Raw genomic sequence first — 5543 nt, forward strand, 5'->3', positions numbered from 1 at the left:
ATGGATAGGAATGAAATAAAATTAACATAATAATAATAATAATAATAATATTATTATTATTATTATTATTATTATTATTAGTACATTTTATTATATAATATTAATAATAATAATTATTTTATTTTTTACAATTATTATTTAATAATAATAATAATAATATTATTATTATTGTGAGATTACTCAAAAATAAATATTTATTTATTTTAAATTAAATATTATTATTATTATTATTATTATTATTATTTATCATTATTTTATTATTATTTGTTACATTTTATTATTATTTATTTATTTATTCTATTTTTTGCCTTTTTTCTTCTATTCTGCTTATTTCTTCTCTCCTCTTCTTCTTCTTTGTTACTATCCCTTTTTTTATCTCTTCTCTCCTCCTCTTTTTTCTTTTTCCCTTCCTCTTTCCTCTTCTTCTTCTTACTTCTTCTCTTTTCTTCTTCTTTCCTTCCCCCTAAATCAACCTATTTATTTTTGAGTAATCTCACAATAATAATATTATTATTATTATTATAAATTATTACTTGTTAAATTTATTATTATTATTATTATTATTATTATTTTATTATTTTATTATTATATTATTTATCATTATTTTATAATTTTAATTGTTACATTTTATTATTATTATTATATTATTTTATCATTAATTTATATATCTTTTTATTTGTTATTTTTTTATTTATTTCTTTTTATTATTTTTTGAATTTTTTTATTATTAATTTTTATTATTATTTATTATTAGTATTATTTAATTAAAATAAATAAACTTTTATTTTTTAGCAATATCATATTCCATCGGGAATGACGATTCCCACCACAAGGACTGTACCAGCCATAAGATTGGGAATGGATGCAGGAATCACCATTCCATTCCCATTCCATTCCTGCATACCAGCCATCCCCTAAATTACCTAAGTGAGAACTGGCAAAGAAATTAAGAAAAGAAATATAAACATTTTCATCAAAGTTTTGGTATGTTAATATGATTAGATTAGCTTATTGCATTACAATTGTATGATTGAGAGTTAATTCACTTATTTTTTAATTGAATCAAATTTTGGCGCCGTTGTTGAAAAATGTCTTAGACGATTGTCTGTGCCTGCTTTCGTTATTTACTTAATAATTAGATAAAATTTTCAATGGCCAACTTAAGTTGACCATGTAATATTGACAAAAGTTGAATTGATATTAAAATATTTAGTGTGAATGAAACTAGTATATATGTTCAAAAGAATGATATATAATTAATATTACTAAATCAGCTTCTAATGATACATCAAACTATATGTATCTATGTTATTAGGGAAGCCATATTAATTTTAAAGGAATTTGTTCATTTTCTTTACCTTGAGCTTCGAGACAACGAAGCTAAATGCAGAAATTATAAGAACTATAAAAAAAAAACAATTAAATTAAAGATGAGAATCGAACCGTACCGATTATTCATCAAAAAGTGGATTAATTAACTTATTCCAATTTCCTTCATAGAAACAACAATAACTTAATTTAATTATATATGATGTATTTGAAACGCATAATAGAAATTACATCATACACTTTGGTCAAAAAATAAAAAAGAAATTACATCATACACACCCAACATTAATTTCTATAACATTATTTTGGAAAGGGTAATTTTAAACACAGCCCCCAATTTTCTCACTATAACCCCTTATTTAAAAAAAATACTAAAAATAATATGATTATACTATTTTACCCCTTATAGCCCCCATTTAGAATTTATAATAAATTATAAGTGTATAAAATTTAATTTGAAAGAATAATATGTATAATCATTCACAGATAAATCATATAGCCCCCATCTTGATCTGATATTAAAAATACTGATAAATAACCCTAATAACTTCATCAGTATAGCCCCAACTCAAAATTTTAAGAACATAATTCTTGCAGAAGAAACGTCAATCTTGCATAAATGAACGAAGAAGAACATCAACATAAGGAAGAATAAAGTTCAATGTCATCTTTCATTGATAGCTTCAGTGATGCTGGCGAAGATCAAATCATGGTTTATGGCTTGTTTCGTATGATACTTACTTGATACTAGTTACACAATTTGCTCAATTGTTTCTGAAATATCTCATAATTGCATATAAAAGAGACAATGGAGAAGGCCTTCTGGGACGACATCATTGAATCGGTGAGACAACAAGAATTAGCTGTGTAGTGGAATTGATGGGAGAGGTGAGGGATGAGATTTGTGCAATGGCCCCTCGTACCTGGAGACAAGAAATTATCGAGGTTATCGACCTGCATATCCTCACAAAATTCAAGAATAAAATTTATATCTACATCTACTGAAAACCCCACAAATTCAATAATAAAATTTGGGGCAAACAGTTTTTTGAGTCGTGCTTTGTTGAATAGAAAACGTGAATTTTCTTTTTCTTTATTATTTTTTTTTTCTTTCTGCAAACTCTATTTTCTACGCATTTTTCCTTAAGATTTAGGGACTAATATTGAAAATTTAATTTAAGGGCTATAAGGATAAAATTGTACAATTATAATTGTTTTTTATTATTTTTTAAAATAAGGGGTTATAATGAGAAAATTGGGGGCTATGTTTAAAATTACCCTTTTGGAAAAGCTTAACATATTCTGCATGGAGTGGGTGGCGCCCCAGGCGCCCGCGGTGGAGACGGTGGCGCTTCCTGGCGACGCTCCCTGGCGGCGGCTGGTTGCGGTGGCTGCTGCTGCAGAGAGATCCTAAGCCTTCTTTCGTTCCTTACATAAGGACTGTGCATTGAAAGAGCCAAGTGATTGTGCATTAGCAAGAATCCCATCAAGAAGAAGACTACACAGTGTGTAAACGGGAATTTCATTTTTTCCCCCTATATTAGTATATTATTACCACTGACTTAATCGTGACAAATTAGACGTGTGAAAAGTAATGCATTTATAGATGAGATTTAGGGGTTAGGTACGAAGAAAGTTCCGGGAATAGTGATGTCAAGTTGTGGGAGAGTAAATAAATAAAGATACTTTTGACCATATTTTTTTGCAATTCCGCCCAAACATACAAATAAATATAAACAGTACTTCCTCCGTCCACCAATTCGTATTATAGGGGATTGGGGCACAATTTTTTTTTTTTAAATGTACTATTATTTATTTATTGAGTGGAGAAAAGAACACAACCTTTAAGAAAAAATGATTTATTTGTTAAGAAAATAGTAGGGCACGAATTAGTGGACGAACCAAAATAGTAAATTAGGATAAAAATTGGTGGACGAAGGGAGTATCAAATTCTAAATGGCAGTAAACTTCTAAGTATAAACTCATTTTAAATACGGTTTTTTTTAAGTAAATTCGATAAATTGCAGCTTCTAGAGACATAGAAAATCCATGTTCATAGTAAATTAACCTAATTATAAGAATGTTCAAAATTCTAATATGTTTTAAAAAATTCGAGAAATAATTAGTTTTGGTAGCTAGCTAGCAACTTGTCTAAACATATATAATCCAAACTTGCAAGATCAGTGGAGTCATTTACTTTGCATATTTGACTTGACTATTTTTACTTTTAAACACAAATTCAATTTTCACCCAAGTTGAACTGATGTAGACAAATTGGACGTTTACAAAAACCGACATCGTGGACACATCATGTCAATGTCATTGTTCCTTTAAAAAAATAAATATTTTTCTGTTCAAACTGGACAGATATCAAGTTGAGATATAGAGGTTGAAGTCAATTGCGAATCCTATACAATGCCAATAGTGTTGCCCAATCGATAGATTGAAATTAGAGTTATATTTGAGTTTAATTCGTATAATTAATTAATTTCGAAGTTAATTTCAAAGTTAATTAATTTTAACCAACTTTAATTTGATCAAAAATAAAATTCACATTAAAATTACTCTGATTAATAAATTTGTGTATTTTACTAATACTTTTTGAAGTTTGTATTAAAAACTAAAGTTAATATATTTATGCATTAATAACCCTTAATTTATTAGTAGAGATATTTAGGGTTCAAATCTCCAAACCCCTCCCCTCAGAAAAACTCTTTAATGAAGGTGAGTTTCCAATTAGAAGCTGGGTGAGAAGAGATGGTCTAAAGAGAAAATAAGAATGGCAATGACGAAATGCAGTGGACCTTCATGTAATGCCATGTTAGCATAAGTTATGCAGCAAGGAATGCAGCCAAATTGCCGCTCGATTCATGTCAGGACCGTTTGTTCCTACCGGATGATTTGCGTGATGTTCTTCATGTGGCGCAAAGCAATGCTCTTATTGGGGATCATATATATACAACAGCTTATTGTTTGGATCAGCTGGTAGCTAGATAATATTATTTAGCTTAATTATATATATATAGCGCTAATTTTGCTACAAATCTTAATTTTTGTTTGAATTCTCTAACTATTTCATAAATTAAAATTGCCAACATGTACCGACATTTTTTCCTCTGGGTAAACTGAAAACTTTTATAAAATTAATCACTAATCCCTTAAACTTTATAGGGTTAATTGCCTATAAATACACAAACTTTTAATTTTTTGGAATTTGACATGACCCCAAAAGTTTGTTGGTCAATAACTTGATTGACTAAATTTTGATGGCCAATCTGAATGTACAGTTGACAAACATGGTTTTCGTACCTCAATTCCACATGATTTGTTGTCATTTCCCTTCATATTTTGCTTGCCAATGCGTGTTTGTACCATAATGTTGAGTTTTATGAAGATTTGATGTCTTGGTGTAGTTTTGGAGTAATTTCAGGAAATATCAAGGATTAATTGGAGGATTTTGAAGATATTATATTGAAGTACGTCTCGAGAGGAATCCGTGAGCGCAAACGGCGATCAAATCCGAGTCCGAACGAGGGAGAACGGAGCAAAACGAGCGGACTGCGCATAACGCCCAGTAGCCCGCGGTCACCACCCGCGGCCGCGGGGTGGGACCGCGGGTCAGCTGCCCCCGACTCAGGAGACACCCGCGGTCACCACCCGCGGCCGCGGGGCGGGACCGCGGGTCCCCTGAGCATCCCCCACGTTTGAAGGCCGCGGACGCGGGCCGTGACCGCGGGAAAAGGGCGGGGCTTCCCCCAAGTGGGCCCCAGACGCGATTTTAGCCCCAAAACTCCATTTTTCCCTTCTTTTCTAATTCATTCACCACACACACCCACTTCATCTTCCCCAACACTCCATTTCCAAACCCTAGCCTCTATTCTCTACCATTTTTTCTCTCTTCCACACACAAGAACAACACCAAAATCAAAGAAAGAAGGGGAAGACTTGGAAAGGAGCTCATCAAGACTACATGATTGAAGATCAAGATTATAGGATTTGTCTATGAATCTCTATCTCTCTATATCTTTATTTATGTTTTCTTATGACTTGAGATTTGCTTTTATTATGAATATGCTTGGCTAAAATCTCTTATCTTAGGGATTAGATTAGATGGATTTGTAATGGATTGATTTCTTTGTTCTATATATATCTTGATTGTGCTTATTGTTATCTTTTCAAGTCCTAGATTTATCTCTTGTATGATTGGTTGGCCA

At 31.0% G+C, this 5543-nt stretch overlaps 1 long non-coding RNA gene across 1 annotated transcript; it reads left to right on the plus strand.

The window, feature by feature from the left end:
* The first annotated feature begins 1021 nt into the window (after positions 1–1021).
* Positions 1022–2899, plus strand: LOC131019990 (uncharacterized). The gene is made up of 2 exons (XR_009100568.1): positions 1022–1643; positions 2621–2899. It is a non-coding gene; the product is annotated as an uncharacterized LOC131019990 (long non-coding RNA).
* The last annotated feature ends 2644 nt before the right edge of the window (positions 2900–5543 follow it).

Source organism: Salvia miltiorrhiza, chromosome 4 (assembly GCF_028751815.1).
Source record: "Salvia miltiorrhiza cultivar Shanhuang (shh) chromosome 4, IMPLAD_Smil_shh, whole genome shotgun sequence".
Lineage (NCBI taxonomy): Eukaryota > Viridiplantae > Streptophyta > Magnoliopsida > Lamiales > Lamiaceae > Salvia > Salvia miltiorrhiza.